Genomic DNA, 22,430 nt, shown 5'->3' with positions numbered 1-22,430 from the left:
GGCTCAATATTAAAAAAAATTTTTTTCCCTGAAGTATGTTTCTGAAATGATCCCTGCAAGTTGTTTCAGTATATTGTACCTTCCATGTAGCCATGTACAGATATCTCTATCTGATAGCCAACATTGTAATTTTCTAAATGGCCTATGTGATGGTTAAAAATATTTTAATTTACATTTTAATTATAATATGTATTTTATCAAACAAAATTTTCTGTGTGTGTGAATTCCTTGATTATATGGTTTAATTGACTTATAAAAAGATTTCAACCTTACTGGTTTCAATTTTCATTTTATTTTTAATTCACAATGCTAGATATATGGTATTTTTCAAATTTTATAGTCTAATCTTTTTTTATATTACCTTTTTATATTTAACAAAGTCATTACTGATTATAGATAGCCACATAATTTATTTTCTCCTAGTTTCATTTTTTTTTAACCATTCGCTTTAAAAAACGCTAAATTAATTTGTTTATATGGTGTGATAGTGGTGTTGTGTTCACTAGTTTCTTTATTTGTAGGAGTTGAGCGTTACCTTAAGTTACTTACTTGTATTTGCTTAACTACACATATTGTAACTACCGCATATACTTGAGTATAAGCCGACCCCTCAAATTTCAGCCGAGGCACCTAATTTTACCACAAAAACTACATTAAAAACGTGCAGAAAAACTTGGCTTATTCACGAGTATATATGGTACTTTATAAATACTAGCTAATGATCTTTGCAGTGACCCTTTGGAGTAGGTACAATTTTTGTGTTCAGTTACAGATGAGGACCCTGGCTTGTCCAGAGTCATTGGGCCTGTTCTGTTATTCCAGTTCAGGGCATCTTGCCCCAGACTGTGTCATTACACAGTGTGTTGTGTGACAGAGTCATGGATTGCCGGTTTCAGCCAGAGACAGAGAGACTAGATTGATTCAAGAAAGTTTATTCTGCAAGTGTGAGACAGAAGGAAATACTGGGGAAACTGCTTTAAAAATTTGAAAATCAAGCAATGTGACAAAAAACTAAATGATGTTACAAAAAAGCAGGTTTTACTAATGATCACAGGAAACAATTGATAACCCCCAAAATGTGAAAAAAGCAGGTTTTGCAATGATGATAGCAAATAATGATCTATATTTTATCAAGGGTTATCAGACTGCCCTGAAGCTTCATTCCTTACCTAAAGGGGGATACTTTCTGTATAGCTCAAAAAAGAAAGAAAGAAAACATTTTTTAGCTTGGCACAAATATCCTCCATTTAGATACGCAGTGAAGCATGATGCTAAATGGGGATACTTTGTGCCTGGCTACTTACCTTAATTTCCTTGGTTACCACCATCCTGAGTGAAAACATCCCTACTGACTAAGCTTAAAAGGATTTTTTACTTCAAGGGAGGGTGCTGTTAGATTTTGGATTCCCAACAAGCTAAATATTAAATTATGTTATATTTCATAGTATTCTGATTCTCTATCAGTGTTGCCACCCTAAGGATTACACAGTCTGTCCTTTTGTACTAATTTGACATGCGGTCTTTATTTTAACTACACGTGAGGTTTGTGGTGGTCCTATTTCATTTGGCATTTCTTACTGTCCCACATCATTTTGTTTGACTGTACCATGGCATTTTAATTATTGGACATTTGTGAGATAGTTCATTAATAGTGAAAATCTTACCCTTGTCTTTCTTTATTCAAATACTATTTTAATGAATGACATTTAGTTTACAAAATACTTTTAGTATTAATTGATTAAACTCTCCCTACCTTATCCAAAACATTTCTGTGGATTCCAATGGGAACTGACATAAATAATGAAAGGTAATTGATTTTCCATCATTATCGTAGCATTTTGTTTTGTTGATCACTATCATTTTGTTGATTCCCACTCATAATGAGCTTCACCAGGTAAAATTGTCCCTTTGAGTTTCCAAGATTAACTCTCTAAGGGAGCAGCAAGCCTTACATCATGCTTAAATGCTTACTGGGCTGGCCAGGCCCTTGAGTGCAGTACGCCCTAATGGGTCCTGGAGTGAACCGCTATCAGTAACTGCCACATCTGAAGGGGCTAGCCATTCTTCTGACATCAACGGTTTCATGGGGATCCAGGTTTGTCCAGGTATCCCTTCAATTTTTCAAGACCTGCTGAAGTTCTAAAATGCTATGTACACTACCCTAACTTAGTTTAATGTTAGTATTTCAACATATGCACAGTCAAACATACTGGCATTTCTGAATCCTACTATGTACTAGCTCTTTACTAGTTTGTAACCTCCCTGAAATAACTGTCTTGTGAAACCATTTTGTGTAAGTAAGTCACTTTGATGAAGTTAAAATGTTAAAATATTTTGATCGCTTTGGGTAGAAATACTTCATATTTTCTAAAAGAACTTACAGTTTTATGAAGACTTTACCCAGATAATGGAGATATTGAAAATTTCTTATATGCATGATTATTTTTGCTTTTCTTGTTGCTTCCTTTGGGCATCTGATTTTTTTAAAAATTTTGATTACCTTGGTTAAAGTTTTTACCATTTTGTTGACTTTTGTCTCCTGTCCTAAAGAACCAGTTTAAATTTTACTGGTTTTTAGTTTTGATCTTTTTTTTGCTTTTATCTTTACTAACCCCTATGTGCTTTCATGAATGCTAAATGCCTAGTCCATTTATTTTAATTAAGGCTTTGAACCTGTTCATCTGGCTTAGCCCCCTGCTGAAGATTTGCATTTCCACCTGTGAAAAAGAATTACTTGGGGGCGGAGGGGGCCGGGGCTTCTGACCTCCTCTAACTTCACTAAGGAAAAGAATCACCATTATCAGTTTGATTTCTGTGAGACTGACTTCAGAAATGCTTCCACCCTTCTTACCACTTCTGATACAACTGTTGCTCTCACAGCACTGCTTTTCAGCTGGGTTTAATCAATTCATTGCATTGGCCACACAGAGCTCACAGAAAATACTCAGGATTTATTCAGAAAGGACAGCCTTTTCTTAGTCACACCCATTGCTCCCCCAATTAAGTGCCTGGAGGCACACTACTCCACAAGCCAGCCTCCTGCCTAAAGGCACTCAGTTTACTGGATCTATGGCCTGGCACTCCACTGTTCTTTCTGATTCTAGCTTCCATTCTGCCGCTGCTGCTGCTGCTGCTGCTGTGCTGCTCCCTTGGTTTCAAAGCCGTCTTCTTGAACAAGGAGGTTTAATCTACAGGGCTATCAGGGTCCATATAAAGGATGCACTCCACTCCTGGTGCTTCTCTCTCTATGGTAATGAGAGCTGCCCTGTCCTATTACTGAGATGGCTCATTTTATACCCAGCAGGATGGCAATCACAATTAAACCTGTCAACAATCACTCACAGCTGTATCATAATACAATCAGTGACTTCCCCCAAACCACAAACTCATGGCAGGACAGGGTGGAACTGCCTTCTCTTATTCAGACCCATCAAGAAAAAATCATTTCGTGGGAGTTACAGAGATGATGACAGTTCACTGTACTACACCATCCTATTACAACTCAATAAAATGTAGACTCTGATTTAGTATGTCAATGGAAAATGCAAATTCTCAGCACTAGGTTGGGCCAGAATGAACTGGCTAAAAGCCCTGATTTAAATAGGGAGCACACTACTCTCTGTGTGTTTGTCTTTTGGTACTGTTCTAGCTTTAAAATTTTAAGTGTAATGCTCTCATTATTGCATTTCTTCCCTAAATATGGTATTTCAATTATTGTTTTCTCTTTAACTTGAGTTTAAGAGAAAAAATTCCAATTTCCCCATGCTTTTATGGTCAGAGACTATCGGCGATACAGCTTTATGTATTTTTTGAGGCTCTCTTTCGGACTTACTATGTGATTAGTATCAAGGACCTCTACTGGCACTTGAATAGAAGATGTTTGTAGCTTAGGGAGTTTGAAGGCTACCTCCTAATTCAGCATTCTACAATGGCTCTTTGTATTTGTGACCAGTTAGTTCTGCCCCATGGTACCCCCCGGAGTCATTATTCTATGTGCTGTCTCTATAGGTTCATGAATACGGAATTTCATATACTGAAAAACAAATAGCATATAACAAAAATTCAAGAGGGCTACCCCCAAATAAAAATATGCATCAGAGATAAACATACACACACATGTATGTATTTTTTTAAAACCAAGAAAATGATGAAAACTAGATCAGACTCAACACGAATCAGGTTACAGGTGTGTTTGAGGTAGAGTCTAGTTTACATCCTGGAGTTTGTATCTCTCTGGTACAGCTTTGGGAGCCAGTGGTGCCCCTTGAGGATCCAGGATTCAGTGCCCTGGGCCAGTGTTCTATGGCACTTGACCTAGGTCCCCAGGGTGTGTCCAGAAACGTGGGCCGGTGTGGCTTATTCAGTGCATATGACCAGGGATATTCACACATATGCCCCTCCCCCCCCGGCAGCTCCTTAAAAGTATTTTTAGTAATTTTTCCCTTCTCAATTTTTCAGCCCTCCCCTTTTTCTACTAACAGATATGCCACTTACGTTCTCTCAGACTTGTCTGCGCCCTTTACCCTCTCCCGATTTCACTGTGCCATCCGTATCCCTCATCCCTCTGATAGAGAATTCCACCTGTCTGCGGTATCTCCTCCTAACTTTACATGGCAGCCACTAAGTGTTCAACATCCCCTTCCCCTGCCTTGACAAATTGATCCCAGCTGACCTGAGGATCCCTCGGCCAAAGTGAGGTCTGTGATTTTAAGCCCCCAGCACACTGTGCCACAGAAAGATGTGACAGTCCACCTCTATAACGATTTACAGCATCAGAATCCTATGGAGCATTTCTATTCAATCTTTAAATGATGCCGTCAGGAGAATCAACATGATGGCCATGATCATGCCAGGTAGATACTGTCAGTTTACCTAGAAAAAGATTCAGTGTGATTTTAGAAGGGAGCACCAGAAGAAGCCTAACACGTGCAGGAGGGGCGTATACCTGAAATCAGACTGAATTGGGTACCGTCTGTGGATAGGTTCATAGATGTTTGAGGATACATGTTTGTGTTGTGTTTACCTCAGTTTAGCTGAGTGCTATTTTCTCCTCTAGCCTGTTCTTTTATAGGGGTGAAATTGCATATAGCAAATGAGAAATTGTTCTCTGATACAGCAATCTCTAACAGATTCTCATAGTCAAAACAGGTCTCATATCAGAAATGGCCATACTTGCTTTTTCTTACTATTTCCTTGTCAGCATAAGGGTTCATGCCGGTTTATGATTACAGTTCTTTATTATAAGTCTCTATCAGTTCATGCATCTAGCAGGTACTTATTAGACACCTCCTATGGGGCAGGGGTGTCTGTGTGTTCCGCAGATTGACATTTTTTTTCCTTCTTTGGAAATTGTGTCTTCAATCATTGATGAATTGCCATCGTTTCTTCTTATAATGGCTAATAGTAGTATCATGGCTATTCTTTCATTGTTGTTCATTTGTTTAGATTTATCTGAGATTCTACTGCCTTTTTTGCTTAAAAACACACAAAACAAAAACACTTGTCATCAAGTCAGTGCCAGCTTATAGCAACCCTGTGCTTTAAGGACAGTCAGTCTGGAGTGGTTATTAAAAAGGCCTGGTCCTGGGGCCAGGCTTTATAGGTTTAAATCTTGTTGTCTCTGTTTACTTTGTGATTTTGGACAAGTTTCTTAACCTCTCTGGGCCTCAGGTTCTTCACATTTGTACAATGGAGATAATATTAGGACCTATTAGGTTTTGTGTTTTTTTTAAATCATTTTGTTGGGGGCTCTTACAGCTCTTAGCACAATTCATCCATCCATCCATTGTGTCGAGCACATTTGTACATATGTTGTCATCATCAGGCACAGAGAATTGAGGACGGATGCAAGTCTAGACTTCTCCAATTTCTGTTGCTTCAAATTAGATAGCTGATACTTTCTTCTGTGATGCATATTCTAGAAGATGACACGAGCATCAGGTAATAAGAATGGCTGATGGGAAGAGAGGGGCTGGGTTTGGGGAAAATTCAGAGAGAGGGTCACTGTCTGAATTGTGTTTAGGGAAGTTGCTGATCCTGTGTTGGTCTGGCTTTCTGCATTTTGTTTTGTCTTGTTTTTTTTCTCTCTCTCTCTCTCACCCTGTAAGCTAGGCTGGAAAAAAGGTCTAGTAATCTGCTTCTGAAAATTAACTGATGAATATGGATCACAACAGAACAATGTCTGCGACAGTGCTGAAAGATGAGGTCCCTAGGTTGGAGGCTGCCTCACTGGACTCAAACATAGTGATACATTTGAAGCTATGATGCAGGCCTAGGCATTGCTTGTTCTTTTATGCAGGACGTTGCCATGAGTTGGTGCCCACTTGATAACACCTAACAGCAACAACAAGAAGAAGACTAAACATGCCACTTAGCTCCGTCTGTCAATGAGGGCAAAGCCCAGTCATCATCTCATAAGAAAATTGAGCTTGTTGCTTGTTTATTTGGTAAGATGGGCCGTGGTTTGCCGCTTTTTCATTGTGGCTGTATTTGGAAACTGGCCTAGTGTATAGTGACCAGGGCTCCTTTAAAGGGCTCCCGTTATGCCCTCAGAGTGAAGCATGGGACTCTGATTATTGCCAGCCCCAAGATTCAGCCTTGTGTTGGTCCCTTCAAATTAGGGGTTGTTGGCTAGGTTCCCTCTGAACTATTTGGTACTACACACCATGCTGATAGTTCATTCTGATATGTTGTAAGTCAGTGCTTGTTGAGTTCTTGTAGTTTCACCTGCAAGATGACCGCCAGAATTGTCACCAGTGTTGTCTCACTGGACGCTCCGTCTCCTTGTTTTACATGGATGCATGTACTTAATTGTTTTCCTTCCTATTTTGTTCACCATCTTCTTTATGAATAATCATGAAATTCCTGGTATTTCACTCTTTTTGATGTACAAAATCGGTAATTTCAAACAATTCAACAAAATATTACAGATGTGGATAGAGGATGGGAAGATGTGGAGAGATGGCCTGCAAACAACAACCAAGTGCTCAACCATCATCTTTTTTGAAATTCCTTTAGGGAGGTGTTCTCTCGCCTTGGAGATAGGCCTGTTGTGGAATAGGCCTGTTCCTTCCTGTTATATTTTATTTGAAGAAAAAATTTGTTTTGGAGCCATGTTAAGGAGCTTTATTAAAATTATTTCCCTTTGAGCCTTACCTATTCACTCCCATTCATTTGTTTGTGGAACTGTAGTAATAGCACCCCTTGCCCCCCCTGTACACCCTAAAATATCTGGGTTTTTTATGTGATAAACATGATAGTTTTTTAGGTATGACTTCATTTTTTAAAATTCTGAGCTTGTAATAAGTACCCTGATTGATAGCGTTTTTTGAATATTTGTATAATGCTTATGCAATGACTTGTTTTTCCTTTTTGAGGAAGAGAGTCTGTGGATTAAATGTCTGTGCCCAAATTTGCAAGCTAGCTGTCGCAGAGCAGAACCTGTTAATTCCAGCAGAGTATCATGTAAGCTTTCATTGTCTTTGAAGAATACCAATTGATTGTGGGAACTTAACAGAAACTTAAATGATCCCCATCATCTATTCCAGCAATGACTTGTTTGAATCCTCCCCCCTGTGGCAGTAGTGTTCAGTTCTGTAAGCTTTTAAAATGAAAATCTAGTTAACTAAAGGAGATCCATGAAAACAGCATCTAGCCTTTTATTTTTTATTTTTGTGAGTCGAAGTAATTTAATTAATTATAGTCATGATACCTACTTCTAAACACATATCCAGTGGATTAAATGAAACTGCTTTCCCTTAAATAATCAGCACAGCTTCTGTCTGCACTTGTTTTCTTTGGAAAATAACGTGGATGCTAACATTCATTTTACTTTTATGCTTCATATTTGAGTTTTTTGGCTAAATGCAGTTAAATACTGCATGATGTTTATAATACATCAAAATGTACGTCCTTATTCAGAGTCAAGCAGCTGAAACATTAGCCTTAGCATCTTCTTTGACAAGCACCCAGCGTATTCCGTGTTCATCATTCCTGCGTGTGCTCTGATACATTGCAGCAGTTATTACATTACATCTGTGTCTGCTCTGGAGGGTGCTGCTCAGTGGAACTGTTGCAACTTAGAACTGTGTGTGTACTCTCCAAGGTCTTGACCAGCTTCTCTCTGCTGACATTGTAGATAGGAAATATGGACCTCAACATGTGCTGGGCGGAAGTGAGCACAGGAGAAATTCAAGAAGTGATGAAAAAACGAATCCTTAGCAATGCAGAAATAGAACCAGGGTGTTATTTGCTTCAAGTTGTTCCAACCCATGGTGACCTTCTGTATAATAGAAGGAAAAGTTGCCCAGTCCTCTGCCATCTTTGCTGTGTTTGAGCCCATTAGTTTCCTAGAGCTGCTATAATAAAATACACAAACCGTGCCTTCAGACATGCGAAGTTTATTCTCTCACAAGTTTGGAGGCTGTTAACAAAAAGGAAATGCAAAATCAAGGATGTTAGCAGCGCCATGCTCTCTCCAGTGGCTAGACCGGAGGAACCCTCCTTTCTTCTTCCAGCTTCTGGTGGTCCCAGTTGTTTCTTCGTTTGTGGTAGCATCACTCTAATCTCTGCCTTCATCGTTCCTCTATGTCTCTGCCTTCACGTTTCTGTGTCTTCCTTCTGTGTCTTCTCTTCTTGTATAGTAGTCATAAATAAGCGCCTACCCTGATTATCTCATTGTCACTAATTATATCTGCAACGGCACTCTTTTCAAATATGGTCGCATTTACAGGTGCTGACAGTTACGAAAAAAGCCCTGGTAGTGCACGGGTTAAATGCTAGACTGTAGCCAAATGATTGATGGTTCAAACCCACCGTCTGCTCTATGGGAGAAAGATGTAGCAGCCTGCTTTTGTATTGATTTACACCCTTGGGAACTCAATGGTATAGCTTTACTCTGTCTTTCCTAGGTTCTTCTGAGCTGGAATTGACTTGACAACAACAGGTTTTAGGGTTTTAAAATTGAACGTATATGATGGCAAGTCAAAGCGTTTTGCTACATGTGATAGAAATCTTTTGCTACGTTGTTGTTAGGTGCCATTGAGTTGGTTCTGACCTGTAGCCACCCTAGCCATTACGGAATGAAACACTGTCCGGTCCTGTGCCATCCTCATAGTCGTTCCTGTCTAGTGCCCGTTGTTGCAGTCACTGTGTTAGTCCGTGTCCTTGAGGGTTTCTCTCTTTTTTTTTGCTGCCTTTCCATTTTGCCACACATGATGTCCTTTCCCAGGGCCAGGCTCTCCTGACAATATGTCCAAAGTATGTAACATGACGTTTTGCCATTCTTGCCTCTAAGGAGCACTCTGGTATACTTCTTCCAAGACTGATCAGCTTGTCCTTTTCGCAGTCCGTGGTACTTTCAGTATTCTTTGCCAGCACCACAGTTCAAACGCATCACTTCCAAAGTCTTCCTTATTCAGTGTCCAACGTCCACATGCCTATGAAGCAAGGGAAAATACCATGCCTTGGGTGAGGGCCGCTTTCCTCCTTAAAGTAATACCCTTGTTTTTCAGTCCTCTAGAGAGGTCTTGTGCAGCAGATTTACCTAATGTAATACATCTTTTCATCTCTTGACTGCTGCTTCCATGAGCATTGATTGTGGATCCAAGCAGGACAAAATCCTTGACAACTTCAACCTTTCCCCGTTTTCTCCTGATGATAACGATTGGTCCAGTTGTGAGGATTTGTTTTTTTGACAGTGAAGTTGTAATTCCTTTTGAAGGCTGCAATCCTTGATCCTTATCAGCAAATGTTTCAGTTCCATCTGCATTTTGCAGGTTGGTGATGATCCTCCTTCCAATCCTGATACCACCTTCTCCTTCATATAATCCAGCTTCTCTGATGATTTGTCCAGCATACAGACTGATTAAGTTTGGGGAGAGGTTACCACCATATAACATTCCTTTTCCTGATTTTAAATCATGCAGTATTCCCATGTTCCATTTGCATAATTGCCTCTTGATCTATGTGCAGGTTCCTCATGCGAACAGTGAAGTGTCTGGAATCCTCATTCTTCTCAAGGTTTTCTATAGTTTGTTATGACCCACATAGTGAATACCTTGACAGAGTCAATAAAACACAAGTAAACATCTTTCTAGTATTCTCTGCTGCCCACCAAGATCCATCTGACATCTGCATTGATATCTCTTATTCCACATCTTCTTATGAATCCTTCCTGAACTTGTAGGTCCTGCTGTAACAGTTGTTGGATGACCTTCAACAAAAGCTTTCAGCCAAGCTCCATCTGACACCAGCAATTATATCCCTTGTTCTACACCCTCTTCTGAATCTGGCCAGAAACTCTGGCAGTGCCGTGTCAATGTCCTGTTGCAACCATTGTTGTACATCAAAAGTAATCAGACCCTATTGTCTGTCCCACCCTAAGTAGGGCCCACTCCCTTCTGATACCCATTTGTTCTGTAGGATTTCTCATCATCTATTCATTTTGTTAACTTTTCTCCTTTACTTTTCCTCTGAATTCATTTAGAATTTTGTCTGTATTTTCCTTGATTTTGTCTGTGGTTTCCTATGTTTTCTGTGTATTTTCCTTGTTACCTTTCTTGATCTCTTGAGGAATTCTAAATCTAAGTCCTTTGAATTCCTTATTCGAGAGTTCATTACTGATTTTTTTCTCAGGTGTTTCTAGTCCTTTAGTTTGGTCACTGGCTTGAGCTGTCTTGCCCTATTTCTTCCTGTGGTTTGATGTTTTCTATTGAACCTGATGGTATATGGTGTATAGTGTTTACGTTGGCAGTTCGAAACCACTAGCAGCTCCTTGGGAGAAAGACGAGACTTTCTACTCCTGTAAACAGTTGCAATCTTGGAAACCCACAGGGGGTTGCTTTGAGTCAGCATTGACTCAATGACAGTGAGATTGTCTCTGAGATGGCAAGGTATTCCTGTATTTACTTACTGATCGCATATTTGTTTCCTTCATTCCGTTTTCTTATGTTGTTTTATTTGGAGTATCAGGGAGCTCATGCCTGGCTAATAGTTTGGCAACACTCAGTGCTCACTACCTGTGTGCAGGTGTATGCGGTACAGTTCAGAATATGACTGTGTGCCTTTCTTTACTGCTTATGTGGAGAAGCTGAGGGGCTGGGGGCCTGCAGTCTGATCCAGTGGCTCAGGAATTGGTGGCAGCACTGGTTCAGTGCATGAGGTGATTGGGGTGCTCAGGGCATCATTTGGGTGGTGGGATGGAGGGTGGCAGGAACTGGGATGGATGGATGGCATGTGGGCAAGTGTGCAGTTACTAGCATTTGCTGGGTCTAGGGGGTACGGTGTAGGCCTGCTAGATGGCATAGTCGCTTACTGTGTAGAGCATGGATGACTGGCATGTTCACTGCTAATTGCTGTGGTGATGGGCATTTGTTCCGTGGGAGAGCATGCCTCCAATTTCTGGAGATGCAGTAGGTTGCAAGCATGTGCTACCAATCAGCAGGTGGCGGGGGTGGGATTTGCAAGTCATGGACTATGATTCACAGTATCGTATCCCACTAGGGATCAGTAGAGTGAAAGAGTACTGGGAGTAAATGTTTCTGGATGCCAGGGCAGTGGGTTGGCAGCAGGGATGAGCATCATCACCAGTCACCTGGGCCACTGAGAGTGGCTATGATCTGTGGAAGGAAATGGGCAATGAAGGGTCTTAGGAGGCTGGGCTGGGCAGTATTTGCTCATTGGACCACAGGGCAGGGGAAGGTTGACAGGGGGTCACCACTGATCATAGGGTGAGTGGCGATCGGTCGACTCTACCTCTTATCACTACAGGAAGCGGGCAGAATATACTCTTCTGGTTGTTAGTCATTGGCATGGGTGCCTGCTCAATCCTAGGCAGATACAACTGACAGGTTCCTTCCCTGGCCAGTGTGAAGGGGGTGGATGTCCGGAGTCCAGTGTCTCCACAATCCCTCCCTTTCATACGGTCTCCAACTCCAAAGGCCAGAAACCACTGTTGGTGAGCAGTTCTATCCCCCTTTTCCAGCTCTGTGGTGGCCAGTCCCCTGAGCTCTGACCTACGTGCCTGCACTTTTCTTCCTTACATCTGGTTCACTCTCTTTTCACTTTGCTGCACTCTGGATTTGTCCAACCATGGTCTCTGTCCAATGGGGGATTCTATGAAGTTGTCTTCTTGCACCCCTCAGTTGAAACTGCTTGTTTTGTCTCAAGGTGGTCATGTGCTGTGCTGGCTGCCAGGGGCACCCCTTCTCATTATCTGCTGTTTTTACCTAGTTTCTTCTTTCAGTCAGTGTTGGCTGGACTTCTTTTTCCTTTCATTTGATGCTTGGGCTCTAGGATTATCCTCTGTACCTAGTTCATTGGGTTTCTCAGGTGTTTGGTATAGAGGATTGCCGGCAGTCTGACTAAGCTGCTATCCTCCATCAGAGCCCTGATGTGCATTTTGGGTTGTCCTAGAAAAATACACCCTTAACACTTTATCCTGCCTAATTTATTATACATTGTATGCAGGTCAGATTTTATGGCAGTTTTTCAAATGCTGCTGTAACATTCACAGAGCAATGAGAAGTTAGTGTCTTGTGATGTTAGGTATAAATTGAAAATTTGGAATGAGTTTTAAGAGTCAAAAGATACTTAGTGTTTCATCAATGAAATAAAAGCAATCCACTACCAGTGTCTTAAGTTAACTTTAATAGTACAGACTGCGATGTACATTTGAATTTAAAAAGTATGCCTTTTCCCCCAGAGGTTCGGTGATAATATTCTCTCCTCTTATGTGGGAGACCTGGGTTTGAATACTGGCCAGAGCACCTCATCAGCAGCCCCACCTGTCTGCCAGTGGAGGCTAGTGTGTTGCCATGGTGCTGAACCGACTAACTACCGTGGAGCTTCCACACTAAGCTGGGCTAAGAAGAAGGGCCTTGTGATCTACTCCAAAAATCAACTAGGGAACACTCTGTGGCTCATTGTGATGTGATCCACAAGTGATCATGGGGGAGCAGGATTAGGGGTGGGACTGGGCAGCAGTTTGCTCTGTTGTGCATAGAGTCACCATGAATCAGGAATGGCTACAGTCTGTCCCAGTGCCTCTAATCCAGATCATCTTGAGTGAGAAGGACTCTGCGTTTGCATTTACCTCTCAGTTACTTCAACCACAGGGCTCTTTACATCACGGGTACTGGTAAAATGCACAGGGATGTCCCAGTTGTTCCATTCGTTGGGTACTATCCATCCTCCAGGAGGATTTGTTTGCTGTATTGAAAGACCTTTTCAGTTTTCTTAGGACATTTTTTATCTTTGGCTTTGTGACCCTAAGCTCTTTTCCTCCCACTTTCTATTTCTGCATTGCTGAGCGGTCCTTTCTCATCACCTCTTCCTGCCTTCCTAAACGTCCTGGTTTTCCAGTGTGCAGGCACAACCTTTGGCCCCACTCTCTCATTTTACATGCTGGTTTCTTGTTTTAATCGCCAGGCATTATGGGCTACTTCTTAATCTAAGGCTTCAACCTAGAGTTTTTGGTGAGGCTGGTGCTGTTCTGAGCAGTATTTCATTCTCTTGTATGTAGATTTACAATGAGTTAGAGCCAATTTGAGGGCACTTAGCAACAACAACAAAAACAGTTTGTTGCAGTTAACACTTGCTGAATTATGTTCTACACATATTCTAAGCCTGTGGTTCTCAACCTTCCTAATGCCACGACCTTTTAATACAGTTCCTCATGTTGTGGTGACCCCCCATTGCTACTTAAATTAGTTTATTGTGCCAACTTGGCTGATAAACACATGTGGGGTTAATTGAAGGGCAGAGAGATAAATGGCTTGGTGAGCCTTGCCTTCCTTATTCTCCGGTCTCGCTTTCTGATGGTCGGAACCGGGGTGCAGCTGCCTTAGCCAGTTTCATGCTTCAGCTGGCCAGGCTCACTTCCTGCAAGACATTCCCAGGAGAAGCTGCATGGACCTATCCCGATGCAGCCCTGGGTGCTGGAGCAGCCGTGTGGAGACCCCTGCCAGCGCTGAGATGATTACACGTTCACTGATTTGGCTTTTCTCCTGCAGTCGTCATCATAGTGTGTGTTATGTGAGATGGAGGAGGACTTTGTGGATTGGTCTTGGACATATGGGTTAATGTTGGACAGCACTGGGTTGGGATGTTTCCTTGATGTGCACTTATCCTTTATATAAAACTCTCTTATACATATGAGTTTCTGTGGGTTTGTTTCTCTAAAGTACCCAGACCAATACATACTTTATAACTGTAATTTTTCTACTGTTATGAATCGGGTGGCCCCTGTGAAAGGGTCATTCGACCTCCAAAGGCAGGGATCCTCAAATTTTTTAAACAGGGGGCCAGTTCACTGTCCCTCAGACCCGTTGGAGGGCTGGACTATAGTTTTAAAAAAAACTATGAACAAATTCCTATGCATACTGCACATATCTTATTTTGAAGTGAAAAAACAAATGGGGCAAAACACCCAGTGGGCCGGATAAGTGTCCTCAGTGGGCCGCAGTTTGAGGACCCCTGCCCAAAGGGATCACGACCCACAGGTTGAGACTGCTTAGAGCCAGCCAATCCTCCAGAGCGTCAGTGAGCTAAGGACTTTTATTATCCTCATTTACTGTTGAGGAAACTGAGGCAGAGGCACTAGAAAACATGTCCAGGGTCCCCAGGTATGTAAGTGTGGAGTCAGTACAAGAGCCAAGCAGCCTTGCCCCAGAACATCTGAGGCAGTAGTCTTTCAGTCAGTCTGCTGTTTGCTCCACACACAGTCATATCTAGACTTTGTCAGTTCTACTTCTTCAGTGTCTGGAAATGAATCCCAAATAATCTATCCCTGTTGCTCTTGTTTTGTACTGTGATGAAGATCTCCAGCTGGTTTTCCTGTTTCCAGCTGTGCTGTTTCTCAGATTTCCTCTATTTCAACAACAGCAGCGTGTTTCTAATATGTGAATCTGATCATGTTGTTTCTTGCTTTAAAATACTCTAGTGACATTTCATTGTCAAAATCTAAACACCATTCTCTTTGACACACACCGACTGTTCTGATCCTTCCTTACTCATCCACATTTATCTCTAGTCTCCTCATGCATCACAATGCTGTTAACCACACTAAACCAGGTGGGTGTCCGCAGACACATGCTGTTTCATGTTTCTTTAGGAATTTGCCTATCCTTCAGCTTGTTCTCCCCATCCCACCACTTTTATGCATTGCATAATGTTATTCCTACTCATTTAAAAAGACTCATCAGGAATAATAGTTCATCTACAAAGTTTTTCCTTATTTATTCCATCACTGGTTCAAAAATATTTGATGAATTAGGCTCTGGGCATACAGAAGGTGAACAAGTCCAACTTAGTCCTACTCCAAGGGCAGAACAAGGAAGACATATAATTAAACAACAGCATTATAATCAAGTGTTTTCCTCCATAAGGAAAGGAGGGTGTCTGGCAGGGTTCCTGAAGCAAGTTGTAGTCAAGTTGACACATGAAAGGAACTAGCCTTACCCCATTAATAAGTGGTAGCAGACAGTCCAGTTTATGGGAAGAGAATTGTGATTTATAGGTCAGAGTTAAGCAAAAATATGACTCGTTCATATACCTGTGAAAGAAGTTTATTATGGCTACAGCCATAATATGGTAGTGGGTGGGGTGGACATGTTTACAGTCCAGGTAACTAACGTGTGATCATCAGGGAGATACAAAGTAAAACTACTACAGAAAACTGGAATGGCTAAAATAAAAATGTCTGAGAACAAGAGAAATGAAAACATCTTCACCAAGAGTCGCACACACACATTATCAGATCAGCATTAAATTTTAAATAATGCAAATATTTGTTACCAAGAGAAGGGACTGAAAATTTACGGTATTTTTCTATAGGGGGATACCGTATTTTGATGCAAGAATCACCCACCTTCTGTGTTTGTTTCTGAACTGATTCCTGTCTCTCTCTATTCCCCTATTTTTATAAATTGCGTTATGCTTTAAAAAGTTTTTTTTATAACGACATGTTACAAAAAACAAAGAAATTGGTGGATCAATACTTATAAGAAGAAAGAAAGAAAACTAGCATTTAAAAAACAGGAAAGAAAGAACAAACCAAAATGAATTTCAGAAGAGACCTTGAAATGTGCTGTAGAACATAAGAGTATCTGAAGCAAATGGAAGAAATCACCAGAAGATTTCCAAGGGCAGTCTGAGAAGACAAAGTTGAAGCCTTCTAGAAATATTCTAGAAATGGTGGACAAAATAGTGAACTACATAGGAAACATCAAAAGAAGATTAATGGAATACACAGAGTCACTGTGCCCAAAAGAATCGGTCAATATTCAAGCATTTTAAGAAGTAGCACATAATCTAGAATTGATGGCATTGAAAGAAGTAGTCTAAGGTACAGTGAAGGCATTGATGAAAAACCTAGCTGCAGGAATTGATGACATACTAATTGAGATGTTTCAACAGATGGCTGCAATGCCAGAATTGCACGTTCATCTATGCCAGCACATTTGGAAGACCTAGCCAACAGACTGGAAGAGATCCATATCTATACCTGTCACAGAATGGGGCAGTGATCTAACAGTACCATTGCTGATGTCTGGTAGATCTTGCCTGGAAGTAGAGAATACAAGAAAAATATTTAACCTGGGTTTCACTGACTGTACATTCCAAGGCATTCAACTCTGTGGATAATAACAGTATGGATAACATTGCACAGAATAGGAATTCCAGAATTGTGCTCATGCAGAACCTGTACATACATCAAGAGTTAGTTGTTCTAAGAGAACAAGGGAATACTATATGATTGAAATTCAGGGAAGGTATGTGTCAGGGTTGTATTTTTTCACCATGCTTTTTAAAATCTGTATATTGAGCAAATGATATGATTAACTATCTGAAGGCAAACATGGCATCAGAATTGGAGGAAGAATCGTTAACAGCCTCTGATATTTGGATGATGAAACCTTGCTTGCTGAAAGCAGAGAAGACATGAAGCGCTTACTGATGAAGGCAGAGACTTCATCCTCCACTGTGGATTATAACTGAATGGAGAGACAATAATCAAAATCTCCACCACTGTAGCAGTACACAACAGCACAATAAAAGGAGAAGAGCTTGAAATTGTCAAGAGTTTCATTTTACTTGAAAGCAGTAGTCAGAAATGAGTCATCCTATTGCATTGGGTGAGCCAGCTGCATGAGACGTCTTTAAAGTGTTGACGAGCAAAACTGGCACTGACACTAAGGTACACCTCTTTGAAGCTGCGGTGCTTTCAGTTGCCTCATCTCCATGGGGAAGCTGGATGATGAATAAAAAAGAATCAATCCATTTTAATTGCAGTGTTGATGAAGAATACTGAATATTACCAGAAGAACAAACAAGTCTGTATTGGAAAGAGTAAAGCCAAAATACTTCATAGAAGTGAGGATGCTGAAACTATGTCTTAGGTGCTTGGATATGCTGTCAGTAGGGTCCAGTCCCTGGAGTGGGATATCATGCTTTGTCAAGCAGAGAGTCAGGGGAAAACATAGGAAGACCCTTCAAAGGATAGTTTGGCACAGGGGCTGCAATTATGGACATGGCAATGATTGGATTGATGGCCCAGGAGTTGGCAGGGTCTTGTTATAAAAAGGGTCATTATGAGTAGCAATCAATTCTCTGAAACCTCACAACAGGAACAAGAACAAAATGTTAAAACCATCAAACTAAACACCGAGTGTCTATATTATCTTTATATTAATTTTTTAAAGTTCTGAAAAGTAAATAGAATACAGCCATATACATGATGATGTATTTCTACTTATTGACATGGAAGCAAGGTAGTACTTTTAACATTAAGTAAACTAAGTTGGTTAAACATTTCTAATATAACCCCTTGTGCGTCACTAGATGTTATTAACCCTAAGTTCTTTTATTTGTTATAAGTATTTTCGAATTCATTTTAATTGAGCATTTCTGACTTGGAAAAATAATTGAGGAAATGAAATATAACTTACTATGTAGTGAAATATGTGAATTATATTCTTAGCTTACTAAAATTTTGTAGACACTATTGACTGAATTATTGATTGAACATTGAATAAGCCAAACAGGTAATTGATACATTCAAATTATGGTGCTGACAAAGAATATTAAGAGTATCATGGGCTGCCTAAAGAACTAATAAATTTGTCTTGGGAGAAGTACAGCCAGAATGCCCCTTAGAAGCGAGGGTGGTTAGACAAGCACGATAATCTCTGTGTGTGGATTATCAGGAGACACAGATCCCTGGAAGAGGACATCTTGTTTAATGAAATATAGGCTCAACGGTCAGTGAAATGGATTGACACAGTGGCTGAAACAGTGGGCTCAAAGTAATTGTTAGGACAGTGCCGGACAGGGCAGTTCTTTGTTATATGTAAGGTTGCCATGAATTGGAGCAGACTTATTGCATCTAACAAAAATTGATTAAGCCATGTAATATGAAGACTATTGTTAAAATGCTATGGCTAGCTTATAATAACAGCCCCGATTACCCAGAGACCAGGAGAGTAAGATTGGGCCAGTCACCACCAATCACACTGATCAAGATTACAATCGAAAGTACTGGATAGAGAGGGAGGGGGTAAATGTACAATAAAATTTTTAAAATGTGAAAGACCATACTGGTCCGATAGGGATTAGTGGAACCTCTTGAACTGTGGTCCTGTAACTCAACTGCCGTTTGTCAGTCCTGATGCACAGTGACCATCATGGGAGCAGAAAGTCTCATTTTTTTACTAGAGAGCAGTTGGTTATTTTGTACTGCAGACTTGGGTGAGGAACCTAATGCGGAACCTACTACACAACTAAGGCTTCTTCTGTGGCCCCTAACTCACTGCCATTGAGTCACTTCTGCCTCATGGTGACCCTATGGGGCAGGGCAGAACTGCCCCTGTGGGTTTCCAAGACTAACTCTTCACAGGAGTAGAAAGCCTCACCTCTTTCTCTTCCAACTGTTGACCTTAGTTTAGCAGCCCGATGCTTAACCAGGATACCACCAAGACTTCTTGAGGCATGCTTGGAAGGATCAGCACTACCTGGAAGGATCAACTTTGAGCCAGAGAGTAGGCCTATGAAGTGAATGCTCTCCTTAGCACAATCAATCATAGGAGACCAAAGTGGCTCCAAACAAAACTTAGGAGGCAGGAACAGCAGGCTAGAAGGATGAATGTAACCAGGAAACAAAGGAGCAAGGGGGAGAGTGCTGTTACTTTTTAACGGGTTGTGACCATTGTCAGGAAGCAAACGTGTGTATAGATTGTTGATTGGAAAATAATACGCTATGTAAATTTAACTCAAATGACACATTTAAAAAAAGGCGGTGTGTGTGTGTGTGTGTGTGTGTGTGTGTGTGTGTGACTGTCCTAAGGAAAGATTTTGTTAATCTTCAGTGTTTAGGAGAAATCTGGGTATAACATTTTAAGTTTAGGGGAAAAAATGTAAAATTTAATTTGCTTTTTGTTATAAACCCAAGTATGTAGAGGTTGCATCATGAAAGTAGAGAGATTGCCTATGAACTCTGTCTCCTTGTCTTCTGGTTCTTCACACAGGCAATCCCAGTGGCTCTCGTTTGTTTCATCAGAGCTGTTCTGTAGATAGAGGGGCACAACAGACCTCTTGGTATTGTTTGTTCTGATTCCTAGCAGCCTTGATGCCCTCTATTGCATGTGCATAGAGAAGTTATACAAGTGGTAATTTACCTTAAACAATGTGTGCTACATGTGCTATACCATGCTTCTTACCTTTCAGAAAAGAAGGACCTTTTTTTAAAGGCTACATGAAAGCATTTAATAGAAGGGCTTTAAATTATTTTACTGATTCCAATTTTAAGTTTTGTTCAGGCCATATGTTAATGACTAAAGTATGTCTTTCATATATACACATTTCATTTTCCACAATACTTTCATGTATTTTTTGACTTATTTTGAATGATTATGGATGTATGTATTTTGAAGTTTGATAGTTACTGCCAGCAATATGTGAGAATATTTCCACACATTCTTGACATCACAGTATGTTATCCAACTTTTTGATATTTTTTAATCCGATAGGTGAAAAGTGACATTTAAGTTTTAATTTGCATTTCCTTATGGATGAAGTTACATTTCTTTTGATACTTTTAGGAGCCAATTCTTTGTGAAATATCTGCTTTTATCGTTTGTCCAGCTTTCTTATGGGTTATTAGTACCTTAAATTTTGCTGAATTGAGAGTGAAACATTCCTGATTCCTGCCCTTAAGGACCTAATAGTCTCTAGAAAAAAGAAAGACAGTAAACATACGAATATATAGCAAATTGTGATAAATGGTATGGAAGAGAAGCATTTTATTTTATGAACGAGACCCTAACTTAACAGGATTTGGGTGGGATATGAACAGAGACAATATTGAGAAAGAAAAGGTTGCAGGAAGTGAGAGCTGAGCTCTCACTGGGAGAACTGAAAGAAGCCAGGCCTGGCTGGGATGAAGTGAGCCTAAAGTGGAAAGGACTAATTTGTCATCTATCCCACATACACTCCATCTTTTAGGACAAAACTTAATAGGACTAAAAAGTATATAATGAATTTCATCTATTATGTCGAAGAATTTTAAACAAATTTCATTTTTACTTTTAATAGTCTTCATAAAAAGAATATGAATCTAATAATCTGATAGACGAATGTCTTTAGGCTATAAATTGATTCATTGTGAACCTCCCATCTTTTTGAATTTTCCATTTACCTATTTTTTTTAATTTAAGAATGAATCCCCATACATCATCTTGTATTATTTCATATTTCCCCAGATGTGTGATTACAAATTCAACTAGTTTTCTCCTGTGAAATTAATTTGTGATTCTTTGAAGCTCACTAAATGATGCATTGTTTGCTACTAAGTTGTCTGTAACAATTTCCCCATTAGGGAAAAAAGCTCTTTGAGTGTGTCCTTTTGTGTGTGACCAAATTCCAAATGTGTGGTCGTTGTACGTGGGGGAAACAGTGGCACTCAGAGAAAAAGTGATCTGCAGCTATTTGTGCTTTACGGTAAATTCAGTTTCATTTGGATTAGTTATTTTCTTAAGCTGTTTATTCCCAGTTCTCCAAAATGTTAAAATTGTAGAAATATGGGGGTAAACTAATAATGCCTTTTAGCAGTGGTTAAAAATCATTGCACAATTTTAAAAAATGAAACAGCTTTGGTAATTTTGAAAGTTAGTTCCTGGTTTTCGAATTTCTGGAAAAGCAATATTCTTTTAATGCCCTCATTTCCTCTTTGTCTTTTCACTTTATCAGTGCGTGGCTTAAATGCCTTGATAAACTTTTTTCTCTCTAGATGTTATGTTTATTAGAAAAATCTTAATGCATACATGTGAAAAATTGGCCAGAACCTACCGTTTCTTTTAGAAGAAATTAAGTAATGGTCACATATTTTTGTATTTTGTGTTCTCATGCCCAGATGATGGGTGAACACTAAATAATTAGAAATAGGAAATACCTAAATTCAGATTGTTTTCCTTCGGATTTAGGTATTTCTGAATTTGCTTGAGCATTTTTTAAAAGTCCCGGATGCACACTTACACGGTTATAAGTTATAATTTGTTTGTTTTATTTTTGTCTTAGAATTTACAATACTGTTTGAAGCATGGTGGTTTTTAAAAAATATAGCTCACCTATTAGACATTTTTAAATACAGAGATAAAAATGTAAACTTGTATACTTCTGCAACTTTAGGGTATTTTGCCCCCCCCCCCTTTTTTTGGGCTAAAGAGGTCATGTGACAACTTTTCTAACAGAGTGACATCAGACCAGACCAGTCTTCTAGTGTTCACCATTCTTTTGTCTGGGGTTCAGTGAGTTATGGACTAGGCAAAGGCAGTGGTTCCAATGAAATAGAGGTACTTATTTACCTGATTTAGAGGTGTACTAATGCATAGAGAAGACTGTCATACTTGGTAAAGGGCGGGGGTTGGGGGGCGGCAGGGAAAAAGAAAAAGACCCTCAAGGAGATGAATTGACATGGGCTGCACCAATGGGCTCAAGCATAGGAACAGTTGTGAGGATGGTGTTTCTATAGGGTTTCATTCTGGTTTTGCACAGGGTTGCTATGAGTTAGAACTGACTCAAGAACACATAACATTCATGTGATTATTCTGTTAGGTCATTAGCAGTAATCATTGTCACTGATGGTTGTTTTATGTGATCTATTTTTTTCCATCAAGTATTTGGCCTGCCACGCTAATGCATATTGGTACCACTCATGTGTATATTCTTTTAATTATAAAATTATATAGCAATGCATTGGCAAGTTTAATAATTTTAACATATAATTCACTAAGATGACTGTGTTCATCATGCTGTGCAACCATTACCACTATTCCAAATGATTCTGCCACTGTTAATACAAAATCAGTGCCCCTTTCACTCACTATTTTGTCTTTCTTAGCCATTAATAAGCCTCATCTCTACACATTTGCCTGCTT

General features: G+C 40.0%; 1 protein-coding gene across 1 annotated transcript in view; it reads left to right on the top strand.

Moving 5' to 3' along the window:
* The window catches only part of MAN2A1 (mannosidase alpha class 2A member 1), a 206,580-nt gene that overhangs the window by 54,414 nt on the left and 129,736 nt on the right, over window positions 1-22,430 (top strand). The gene's annotated exons all lie outside the window — the stretch shown is intronic.

The sequence above is a fragment of the Echinops telfairi genome, unplaced genomic scaffold, assembly GCF_000313985.2.
Source record: "Echinops telfairi isolate 266 unplaced genomic scaffold, ASM31398v2 ScPeMD7_7469;HRSCAF=8507_1, whole genome shotgun sequence".
Taxonomy (NCBI): domain Eukaryota; kingdom Metazoa; phylum Chordata; class Mammalia; order Afrosoricida; family Tenrecidae; genus Echinops; species Echinops telfairi.
The sequence above is the reverse complement of the archived record's forward strand: the minus strand, read 5'-3'. Positions and strand labels throughout refer to the sequence as shown.